A 12,995-nucleotide genomic window follows, 5' to 3' on the forward strand; every position below is an offset into this window, starting at 1 on the left:
CCCCCCCGGGGCTGAAGCCCTTGGGCTTTGGCTCCCCCCTACCCGGGGTGGTGGGGCTCGGGCTTCGTCTCCCCAACCTGGGGTGGTGGGACTCTGGCAGGCTTGGGTTTTGGTCCCCCATCCTGGGGTCATGTAGTAATTTTTGTTGTCTGAAGTGGGTCGCGGTGCAAGGAAGCTTGAGACCCCCCTGAATTAGATGTTAAGTTTTGGGGGCAGGGACTGAGGCATCTTGTTCCGTGTTTGGACGGCACTGAACACAGTGGGTTGCTTTTCACCTTTCTTCGAAGCACCAAAGACTGGCTAAGGCTGGAGGTGGGACACTGGGGCGGGTGGGCCAGTGCTTTGAAGTGGTACCAAGAATCCTCTTTCCAGGTGCCTGGCTGGTGGGTCTTGCTCATGTGTTCTGAGTCCTACCGGTGGGATCAGGAAGGACGTTTCCCCCAGGCAGGACTGGCAGGAACCTTGTGGGGATTTCACCTTCCTGTACAGCACGGGGCATCATTCACTTGTGGGATCATCTGGGTCAATTCCCTGCCGTGCAGGGGCCTCAGGCATCCGTGGCACCTCGTTCGCTTCTGCTCTCAGCCTGTGGCTCAAGAGTTTAGTTTCCTGAGGACTGAAAAGCCTTTGGCCTTAATCTAGGGGTCTCTGGGTGCAAACTCCTGGCCTGTGAGCTACAGGAGGTCGGATGGCGTGTGTCCATGTCCTGATGGATAGGGCCTGGGTCTGAGGCTCAGGAAGCTGGGTGCTATTCCTGGTTCTGCTAGCGACCTGCTGCGTTGCCCTAGGGCAACTGGGTTCACCTGTCTGTGCCGGTGTTTCCCTTTCCACCCTTTGTCTGTCTTGTCTATTTAGATTGCAAACTCATTGGGGCAGGGACTGTCTCTGCCTACGTGGAATGTACAGCGCCTAGCGCGATGGGGCCCTCTCGACACTTCTCTAATACCGACAAGAAAAACTGGTTTTTAAATGGTTCGATTTGACCGCAAATTTATGTTTAGTTTGAAGCTCAAGGCTGAGCTTTTCTAAGGTGCCCAACACCCCTGGGAATCGGGTTCTTAACACCCTTGGGGATATTGGTCTTTAGGGGTGATAAAATGCCCTGGCCTCACAGTTGAAACTTCCCCTGTTTTTGTGCACGTGGATCAAGGACAATGTATAGCCACGACTCAGCCTTTCCGCTGGCTAGCCCAGGATAGAAAATAGCAGGCTGCGTCTAACGTGTGCTGGAGCAGTCCAGGGTTTGAAGCTGCAGCTCAGAGACACTCGCCTTTCCAAGGTGGGTGACAAGTTAGACAGCAGGCATTAATTCGATAGACTGTGAGCCCGCAGATGCATACAATCGGAGGCTGTTCTTCCATGCGTCTGGGGCCTCTGGCATAGGTGTCAGTCTGCTGTAATAGCCTTCCAAAAAGCTTTTAACTAGACAGGAGGGCGACTGGCTTGCTGCATGGCTGGGGACGGGGAGGAGACAGTCAGTTGCGTTGATGATCAGCCACCTCTCTGCATGCGTCGGAAGGACTTGCATCTAATTCTCACCCAGCCTTCATAGAAACACTGGTCGTCCCAGTCCGGCAGGACTGGGTCAAAGAGAGGATATGGCGAAAGAGTTGTCAGAGCTACGTTAGGAGATGATCAGGCAGCTGAGATAGGTGAAGAGAAAATAGATCCCACATGCAAACATATTTCTATTGGGTAAACCGCTGGGCCGGCTTCTCAGCTAGTATAAACTAGTGTAATCAACAGATCATCCCTGATTTACACCCTGTGGGGATCTGGTCCTTTGTTCTGGCTCTCCGAGATGAATTTTTCTTTCCCGAAGAAGCTTTTCCTCCCTCACTTCCTAGTGGTCCTTGTATTTTTGGGCACTGTTGAAACATTTAACTGCTGAAGTATCGGACTCAGTGATATATGGTGTGATGCAAGTTGCACCAGTGAATTCTCGAATGGGCCCATAGTCAAATAACTCTAGCTGCTGTGTGTGAGAATCCAGGGTGCCATTCCTGCATCTACGACTGACCTGTGGGTAAGTAACTCTCCCTGCCTCTGTTTTAAACTTAATTTTTTACTTTCCTGTGGGTGCCTGGGCCTCAAACGCCGACAAATAAAAATGATCCAGGCACTGCTTGGCCCTGCCCACTTTCTCCTCCCTCTTGTTTCAAATGTGTGCAGTGTGGTCTTGTGGGGAAGGAAGGGCTGCATTCATTTCTCAGCTCTGCCATCAATTTCCTGTGTGATCTGCGGTAAATGGCTAAATCTTGCCTTCCTTCAGTTTCCCAGCTGTTTAATGAACCAAATGTGTTTATAAGGCTTCCCTACCCCAAAGGAGTAGCGTGAGGACCGGTAGATTAAGGAATGTGAGGCACATAGACAGACCTGATGCTGATGGGGGAGGAGGGAGCGCAGCGGTGCAAATCAGTAGAGAATAGTGTAACAGCGTCTGAAGTTTCTTTACTATTGCATGCGCCATTGTTGCCAACTACTGCAATTTTATTGCAAGTCTCACAGTATTTGGTGCTTTTCTTAAAGCCCCTGGTCCTGGAGTCATGTGATTACATGAGACTCTCAGCTTCCATTTTTCAACCAGTCCATTTTATGTGTTGTGGCTGGGGAGGAACGCTTGAAACCACGACCCCTAAAGACTCAAAAACCCAGAAGGCAAATAAAAATAATCCCATTTTATTCTTCTTAGGCCAGTCTCATGATTTTTGAGGCCATGAATTATGATTTGTGGATATTTGGGGTTGGCAAAACTGGATTCCTTTGAAGTATTTTATCCAAAGATGGTTAAGCCATTGTAAGAAGAGAGGGAGATTTCTCTTGCCCCTCATTAATGAAGATCTGGGCGGATAGACTCCTTTTCAGCCACATTCTCTTTAGTGCTTCAGTCTTTATTTCAGGTCTAGCAGTTGCAGCCTTCGGAGCTACTCTGGTCTCACCAAGACAGCAATACCGCTACTTCTCAGTTGCAACAACCTCTATTAATAATCTGAGGGCTACTTTTGATTACAGGACCCGGGAGCTCCTGTTTATCTCTGTTGCCCTGCCTGTTTGCTTCTGGCGAAGGCAGACTACGAGGGACAGGGTATTTTGTTAATAAACTGTGTGCATGCGGCTACAGCGATGGATGTATGTATTGTTACTAAATATTCTCTTTTAAAGAGACAGGCACGTGCTCTGTGCCGCTCTGCTCATTACCTCGTAGTGGGGCATCTCACAGGGTTCAGAAATATGCTCCTTGCGATATCATTTTTCATAATCACTGCTGATGTGTTCCGTCTTGTACTTCCTGAAGGGGAGCACTGATTAGGATAATAAAGACGAGCTGTGCTAATTATTGCCACGGCTGAAATTTACAACAGGCGGCGTGCAGCGTCAGTTAAGAAAAATGGTGAGAGGTAACCCCATGACAGAAAACTCTCTGACCAATCAGGGCCTTTGGAAATGGAGCTCGGTCCCCCACCGCCCGTGTCACCAGTCAAATGCCTTCATTAGGAATGAATAATAGACAGCAGAGGGATCACAGGGAAAGGCTAAGAGTCATGCTGACTTCTTACATGCTGACAAAAGTTTGCACTATGTGCTCCTCTAGCTGCGAGACCCTTGTGGATAACGGTTTGCTATGGCGGCCAGCTAATGGGAGAGGGCTGTACTGGCAGCTGAGGACTCTAGTCTGACTGATGACCGATGCCAGGGGTTGTGGCAGAGTGACCGCTGTAGAAGAGGGAACATTGTAGGGTACCAGCAGTTAGTGCTGTTTCCCCAGGAACAACCCTTCACAGCAGGAGTCTGGAATTCACTGCGTGTTCTCCTGTCCATGCATCCAGGATTGCCCAACTTCCTTGTAGAGAGAGAGATTTTCAGTCAATAGCTGGAATATACATGCCCTTAAAGTGCAACCAACTTAGAAATCTTTGGGCCAGATTTATGGAGTATTTAGGTGCCTAAACATGCAGATAGGTACCAAATGGGATATTCAAAAGCCAACTAGCTCCCATTGAGTTGAACGGGTGCTTTTGAAAATCTCATTAGATGCCTATCTACATCTTTAGGCACCTAAAAACCTTTTTCAATCTCTCCCCTTGTCTCTGGGCTACTGTCCTGAGGTTCTGACCACAGCGGTCCCAACCACAGACCCGACTTCTTGTAGCTAGGCTGGTTGCAAATCTTCTGCCTCGGCTGGGTTAGGCAGACTTAGTGTTAGTGGTAGCACTGGGTGGGAAGTGGGTTTTGTCCTCACAAAAATTATCAGTGAAAAAGTTTGGGTTTGTTGAAATTTTTCTTTAAAGGGCTTTGGGTTTTTGCTGAAAAACTGAAGATCCTTTAAAAAAAAATTTTTTTGGAGGCGGGGAGGCGAGGGGGAAGCTGGTTGAAAATTTTCAGTTGATGAAAATTGAAATTTTTTTGAAAAATTTAGTTGGAAATGGAAAATTTTACAGAAATTTGTTTTGCTGGGCTAGATGGACCTTTGGTCTGACCCGGTACTGCCGTTCTTATGTTATGTTAATTGCCCATGCTCTCTGCATGTGGTGTGTAGAAGTTAGCACTACTTTATTCTGCATTTAGTCTAGCAGGTGTAGTGGACTAACATAATGGGCTAATTTAGTGTCCATCTTTAAAAAGGAGAAGCTGAGGAACTATAGACCAGTCACTCTGACCTCAATACCTGGAAAGCTACTCGACCAATTTATAAAACATTCAGTTTGCAAATATGTGGAGGATGAAGGGATAACCATTAGCAGCCAGCATAGATTTACCAAGACCAAATCATGCCAAACCAGCTTGATTTTCTTCTTTGACAAGGTAACAGGTTTGGGGGATAGGGGGGAATGCAGTGGATATAATATACCTGGGCTTTAGCAAGGCATTTGACACAGCCCCACATGACAATCTCATATGTAAACTAGAGAAATCCAGGCTCAGTAGAACTACCATTAAATGGATATATACCTGGTTAAACATCTGCAAGTGAAGAGTAACTATTAATGGAATGATGTCAGTGGGATGGTTTGCCTGCCCCTCCAGGCTGCCTCGATATATTGGGGTCCCACTGAGCCTGGCCGTTCCACCAGCCTGGGCTCCCTCACCCTGTCCTGCTGAGCCAGGCCCTCAAGCCTCCTCTAGCACACATAGGGTAGGATTACACCCGCCTGCAAAAGGACACAGCCACTGAGATCAGCTCCATGTGGGAAGACTCAGCTCGGGGACTGCCCAGCACTCAAGTCCCACCCCCTCTGGAGTGTAAACCCAGAATTGTATTGTGTTGTTCTGCACAGCGCAAGCTCCTGAAAATCGCCCCCTCCCTCAATGAGGAGGAAAATATGCACACTTTTCACGCCCCCCCCCCCCCGCTATGAATTCCGCAAACTGGTTTATAGAAAACTAAAACAAGTTTATTAGCTACAAAGAATAGATTTTAAGTGATTATAAGGGATAGCAAACAGATCAAAGTAGATTAGTGAGCAAATAAAGCAAACACGCAAACTAAGCTTGAAACTGGCTACAACTAGTAATTTCTTACCCTAAATGTTGTTTTAAGCAGGTTACAGAGAGTCTTGAAGACAAACTACTTCTGCTTGCAGCTTAGAATTCCAGATAATCCTTTCACTGGCCAGACACCTTCTAGCCTGGGTCCAGTTCTTCCTCAGTTCAGTCTTAGGTGTTTTTAGCAGCCATCTTGGGCGGGGATTCAGTGAAGAATTGACCTTGATTAACTCATTCCTCAGCCTTAAATAGGATTTATGTATGGTGGGAATCCTTTGTTTCACAGTTTGATCCCCACCCCCTACTAGTGGAAAAATACTAGCAGTTCCAGATGGTGTCCAGTACCAAGTGATGTGATCACATGACCATTCAGTGGCTTTGGCTACACTTGCATTTCAAAGCGCTGCCGCGGCAGCGCTTTGAAGCGCTAAGTGTAATCAAAGCACCAGCGCTGGGAGAAAGCTCTCCCAGCGCTGTCCGTACTCCACCTCCCTGTGGGGAATAACGTACAGCGCTGGGAGCCGCGCTCCCAGCGCTGGGGCTTTGACCACACTGGCGCTTTGTAGCGCCGCAATTTGCAGCGCTGCAGAGGGTGTGTTTTCACACCCTGCTGCAGCGCTGCAAATTTGTAAGTGTAGCCAAGCCCAGTGTCAAAGCAGCATCCCAGGAAGGTGGAAGATTAGCCTCTTCCAAGACCTATTGTTCTCCCAAATAGTTTATTGACTAACCAGCCAGACTGATTGCATTTTGTCTGGTGGGTGTTCCCCAGGTGTAAACACAGTTGTAATTGTTACATAGTCAATATTCCTTACTTCAGATACAGAAATGATGCATGTATATAAATAGGATAATCATAGTACATCATAACCTTTCCAATGATACCTCACATGACTCATCTTGCATAAAATATCTTAGTTATGGCATATTCATATAACATTATCTCTATGAAGAATATGAGGCATACTGTCACAGTCAGATTGGAAGGAGATCTCAAGTGGGGTTCCACAGGGATCTGTTTTGGGCCCAGTGTTCATTAACATCTTTATTAATGAGCTGGATAGAGAGCATACTGATCACATTTGCAGGGGCGGCTCTAGCAATTTTGCCGCCCCAAGCATGGCGGCACACCACGGGGGGAGCTCTGCCGGTCGCCGGTCCTGCAGCTCCGGTGGATCTCCTGCAGACGTGCCTGCGGAGGGTCCACCGGAGCCGCTTGCCGCCCTCCCGGCGACTGGCAGAGCGCCCTCCGCGGCATGCCACCCCAAGCACGCGCTTGGCGTGCTGGGGCCTGGAGCTGCCCCTGCACATTTGTAGATGACACAAAGCTGGGGTGTGTGGTGGTGGGGAGTTGCAAAAACTTTGGAGGATAGAACACCATCCATAAAACTCAAAGGGATTTTGATAAATTAGAGAACTGGGCTATAGACTACAAAATGAAATTCAATAAAGACAAATGTAAGGTGCTACACTTAGGCCTGGTCTACCCTGGGGCTGGGGAGGTGTCGATGTAAGATACGCAACTTCAGCTACGGGAATACCATAGCTGAAGTCGAAGTATCTTATTCCGACTTACCTCCCGTCCTCACGGCGTGGGATCGACGTCCGCGGCTCCCCCGTCAACTCTGCAGCCACCGCTCGCTCCGGTGCAGATACAGAGTCAACGGAGAGTGCATTCGGGGATCGAATACAGAATGGGGGATAACTGGCTTGTCAGCAGCACTGCTGAGAAGGATCTGGAAGTTGTGGTGGATCACCACCTCACCATGAGTTAGCAATATGATGCTGTTGCAAAACAAGCAAATGCAATTTTGGTTTGTATTAACAAAGGCATAGCATGCAAGTCATGGGAGGTAATAATACCGCTCTACTCGGCGCTGGTTAGGCATCAGCTGGAGTATTGTGTCCAATGATCCAGAGGCAAACAACAAAGATGATCAAAGGGATGGAATGCAAGTTATATGAGCAATGTCTGAAGGACCTGGGTATGTTTAGTTTGGAAAAAAGGAGACTGAGAGGGGACATGACAGCAGTCTTCAAATACTTGAAAGGCTGCCATAAAGAAGATGGAGAAAAATTATTATTTCTTGCAACAGAAGGCAGGACAAGAGGCAACGGGTTCAAACTACAGCATAGCAGATTTAGATCAAATCTCAGGGCTTGGCTACACTTGCAAGTTGCAGCGCTGGTAGAGGCTTTCCAGCGCTGCAATTACACCCTGTCCACACTTGCAGGGCACAACCAGCGCTGCAACTCCCTGGCTGCAGCGCTGGCCGTACACCCAGGTCTGCTTGGGGTATAAGGGTTGCAGCGCTGGTTCTGCAGCGCTGGTCATCAAGTGTGGACACTCACCAGCGCTGTTATTGGCCTCCAGGGTATAAGGAGTATCCCAGAATGCTTTTAACTAAATTATTCCCTTTGTTTTGTTATGCAGCCTCTCTTTGTTTTGTTGTCAATTCGGAGCTCCGGGCTCCGTGCACCGCACCGGGAGCTGCTTATAGCTCCTGTTTGCTGTCATTAATCTGTAACTACTGTCAACAATGAAATGAGATAACCCCTGCAGGGGTTGAGTGTTTGCTTTGCTTGAGAGAAACGGGGGGGGGGGGCAGAGGGGAGTATGTTGGATGCAGGTTGTTTGCAGTTAACAGTAAGGGGGTGGGAAAATTTTCTGATTTTGCACAGTGTCGGTTCCAAAAATCCACTCTCTCTCTCTTTCCCCCGGTCCCTGTCACACTGCCCCACACCCCCCTCTTTTGAAAAGCACGTTGCTGCCACTTGAATGCTGGGATAGCTGCCCATAATTCATCACTCCCAACAGCGCTGCAAATGCTACAAATGTGGCCACACTGCAGCGCTGGTAGCTGTGAGTGTGGCCACACACCAGCGCTGGCCCTGCACAGCTGGATGACCAGCGCTGCAACTACCAGCGCTGCAGATTTGTAAGTGTAGCCATACCCTCAGGAAAAACTTCCTAGCTGTAAGAACAGTGGGGCAATGGAACAGACACCTTGGGAGGTTGTGGAATCTCCATCACTGGAGCTTTTCAAAAGGAGGCTGGAGCCACGTGTCTTAACAAATCCTACATCATGGCAGGGAGATTAGACTAGATGTCCCTTGCGGTCCCTTCTAACCCTATGGTTCTATGGCTGTGCCTTCAGGGGACTCGGCACTGGCCCAAAGCAGGAGTCCAGATATGGTGGGAGATAGAGCAATCTTGGACAAGGCTGCAGTAAATATGCTTGGCCGAGAAACACAAATTCCATTTGGCAAGAGGCTTTGATATTTGTTTTCCTTCCAGAGCAGCGATCTTTCTGAACGTTTCACAAAAACCAAACAAACCTGGTCACCCGCCAATATACCCACCCCAGGATAGCCCATGTCCAGTGGTTAAAGCACTCATCTGGGCTGTGGGGGAGACAGATCTGAGTCCCTGATTTGGAGCAGGGACTTGTCCCTGGGTCTCCCACATCCCAGGGATATAACCAGTGGGCTATTCTGGGCACTCCTGGACCTGCGAGAATTTCCGGTCAAAAGGGAGCCGTGTCCATGAAAAGTTTTGGTTTCAATGAATCAGCACTTTCTGACCCGCCCCTCCCCCCCCCAAAAAAAGTTTAATTGACAACTTCCCCACCAGTTCTAGCAATAAAGGTGGAACCTACTGCATTGTGTCTGTGTATTAGTTGTCCTTGTGCCAGATACAAAACCAGGGACACTACAGAAGAGTTGGCAAATAGGCAACATTTAATCTGCTTTTCCTTCTGGAAGACTGGCGCCTTTTCTTTACAGGGAGGGATAGCTCAGTGGTTTGAGCATTGGCCTGCTAAACCCAGGGTTGTCAATTCAATCCTTGAGGGGGCCATTTAGGGATCTGGGGCAAAAAGCTGTCTGGGGATTGGTCCTGCTTTGAGCAGGGGGTTGGACTAGATGACGTCCTGAGGTCCCTTCCAACCCCACTATTCTATGATTCTACAAAGCTGCAGATAATCTGGTGGGACAAGAGCAATATTCCTATTACAAGAGTCATATGTATCAAAGCTGCTGCGCATGAACAATTGTGTATATAGTGACTCCAGAGAGCACCATCTACCAACACACAAGGACATTGTTCATGAATCTGTAGGGTCCATCAAGTTGTTGTTGTTGTGTGGTGCTGATGACTTCCAGGATCATTCTTCTAGCTCAGGTGGGCCATAGTTGAACAGGCTCTGACATCTTTCCTGGTGTCTGACCATTCTCCCAATGTTTCACTGAAGAGGGTTGTCTGTGGTCTCTGCCAAGAGCTCAGAACTAGCTGATTGTCATGGTTATTGCGCAACTTTTGTACAAGAAACAATTTTAGAGCTCTTCAACACGGCTGATGTTATGTTCCAAAATTGTTGGGAGTGAAACTAGTCGCCTGAGGGGTGGGGGATCTGAGCACTGAGCCAATCAACAGGAGAACAATGGACAGCCCTGAACGGAGCCAGTTTGTGTTGACAGTCTGGGCCAGCTGCAGGCTTTGGCATTTACAAAAACAAAAGAAGCCCAATAAAAGTAAGGGACCCCTGGGCTGTGGGACAATCGGCTGTAATCGTATAAGAATAGAACACAAAGAACAAGGAGGGATCCATTACAGAGGAGTGACTCTGCCAGAAGGGGTTGTCTGATGAAGGATGGATCCCAGCTTTCTACTCTGACAGGCGCTGTTTGGAACTGATGAGGGTGAGAGATACCTTATTAGGCAGGAAAGAAGTGTTGAATTGAGCTGAAACCAGTGACCTGGGGGTGGGGAGGGAAAGGGGCACTGTTTCCCCAGAAGATAGGGGGCTGGGCACTCGAGTATAACAGAGTTGGGGGTGTGAATTGCTAGCCTGCGGAGGGACAGAGTGGGGCTTGTGGAGCCAGGTGTGGAGTTCGTGTTGCCAGCAGCCGGTGGCAGGACAGAGTTTCCCCTAGGGGGCACAGACAGGGCCACCTCATGTTGTGAGCAGGTGGTAGTGATTCACTCGGACATCCCCGAAAAGTGTCTCAGAGGCTGTGCCTGCACACGGCTTCCAGATTACACAGCTTTTAACCAAACCCTCTGGTCAAAGGGAGACAGAGGAAAGTTGTTGTGATTGGCTTTCAAATGTTTCATGAGCCTCCCTTGTTGCTTTTGCTTCAGACATGAAGTTTGAACGGCGAAGAGCAGCTGATGGCTTATGTTAACAGGCCCCAAACATGTCACCACTGAGAACTGTGGCCCTTTACTGTGTGCGTAAGAAACGCTCGAGTGATTGGAGTCTGGTGATAATGGCGCAAAGCTGACCTTTGAAGGCTTCCTTTGACAGGGAAGCTAGAACATCATCGCTGTTCGGTGACAGCCATGGGGGATCGGATTCTTCCAGTGGAGCCATCGCTTTTCACCAGGCCGGAACCTTTAGCAGGGTCACCATAAATGTCACGTCCACAGTTCTGAAGCGGCTTTTCAACGTGAATGAATTTGTGAATCCTAAAGGCAAACTGCTTCCGAAAGCGCGGTCGCTGGGTGCCCCAGCCTGGGCTCTCTGGAGCAGGAGGATGACGGTAGGGCAATTTGCAAACTTCTCCCTCCCCACGTGGAACTCCCTTAAATTTGGATCAGTTTCAGGGAAGCTCCTGAATGTGAAGATATGCTGGTGTGGATCTGCCTGAGGGTGTGTAGCAATGCGGATTCACCCCTGTGGCGCCTCCTGCTGGTTGTCCTCAGGAATTAGCAATTCCAGCATGCGGAGCACCCTCTACAGGCCAGCGATCTGCCTTACCGCTGGCCCGTGTCCCTCCCAGGACCCGGGGCCCCTTTTCCTTGGGGTGCTGCCCCTCTGACAGTAATCCCTCACAGCCTCAGGGTCTCCCCCTCCTAGGGGAACCCCCACCCACTATCCCCACTTTGCCTCCGTGTTAGGCTACTGCCAGTCCCTGTCTGGCCCCTGCTCACTGGGGCGGACTGCAGTATACGCCACTCATCATAGGCAAAGGGGGTTTGGGACCTGCTGCCTCTGGCTACCCACGGGCTGCCCCCTGCAACCTAGTGCCTAATAGGCCTTACCAGGCCTTCAGCCTGGGGCTTTCCTAGGCCAGAGCTCCCCAGCTCCCTTGGCCTTTCCCCAGCCCTGCTCCAATCTAGGCTCCCTGCTTGGCACCTTGCAGCCAGGCCCTTCTCCCTCTACAGGCAGAGGGACACTGCCTGGGCCTCTGGCTCACAGCCTTTTATAGGAGCCAGCTGGGCCTGATTGGGGCATGGCCCCAGCTGAGCCCACGTTCCCCCAATCAGCCCAGGCTTCTTGCCCCAGCCACAGCCCTCTCCTGGGCTGTTTCAAGCCCCGCAGGGCAGGAGCGGGTAACCACCCCGCTACAGGGTGTCAGAGCAGAACGAATCATCGTCACTAAAAAAATCCAGGTAGCTTTGTGGGTGTCAGTCTGTGTCCACAGAGTGCTAACTGGCTGGTCACCTGATAACAGCTTTCCTCCTCATTTCCAGCTGTTAAACTGCATTAAAAGACAGAGCTTATAGTCCATGACTTTCCTAATGTCGCTTTTCTGTGCAAGCAATTGCTGTGTGTTCTACAAGGAGGGCATGCTGAGGGCGCAGGGTTCTACGTGGCGTCGAACGGGCGGCCTGTTGTCTGTTGGACAATCTCTCCCTTAAGATTAAGCCCATGCTATAAAAAAGCTTGAGAGCTCCTGCTTTGTTCTGCATGTAGTGGGAAGAGAGCCTGAGACATTAGCCTTTGTATCAGAGGCCTGGTATGAGTCAGGACCTGCTCACAGAATCTGGCAAGAACAGGGCTAATATTGCAGAAATACACATTCCTCAGAAGTGCTAGTCACAAAGTACTTACGCAAACACAACCCGATATCAAGTGGTACCAGAACATCCCGATATCAAGGATGGTACAAAAACATCACTCAAAAATAACAGAAACACACTGACCCTTCCTAAAAGATAAGGTCAGGATGACAGTATATAATAAAGATGTTTTGATTGAACCAACATGTATAAGGTGATGGGTGATAACTAGCTACGTCGGGGGCAGTAACTAACTATGTCAAAGGGGCAGTACTAACTTGTTTGTGTCAGGATATGTATCTATTTCAGAGGGAGTATCTTTGTTTGGCCTAGGAAAGGAATGGAAAGTCCTGCCTTTCACTGAGCTGGTCCATTGTTACGGGCATACATGTATTAATCATCTGATAGAGTCTGCGGGATACTAGTACCGTGCTTCGTTGACAATAAACCTGGCTGGGTGTCTTCATCCCTTAACGGATCTTGTGGTCATTGGGCGGTTTGCTTGAGGTCTGTTGTGCCAGCTGTCTGTGCAGGACTGGAGCAGCACAAAGAGAAAACACACACGCAGCCAAACATCTAACCACACTGCACTTTGATGAATCGGTCTCTCATGCTGCCTCTTGGTTTTCCCAATGGCTCTTGCACTTGGTGGCACCTGCGTAACCATAACGATAAACACAGGAGCATTCCCCAGCCCTGTGGGTCTGTCCAAGGCCAAGCAGCCATT

Source organism: Mauremys mutica, chromosome 4 (assembly GCF_020497125.1).
Source record: "Mauremys mutica isolate MM-2020 ecotype Southern chromosome 4, ASM2049712v1, whole genome shotgun sequence".
In the NCBI taxonomy this organism is placed as follows: Eukaryota; Metazoa; Chordata; order Testudines; family Geoemydidae; genus Mauremys; species Mauremys mutica.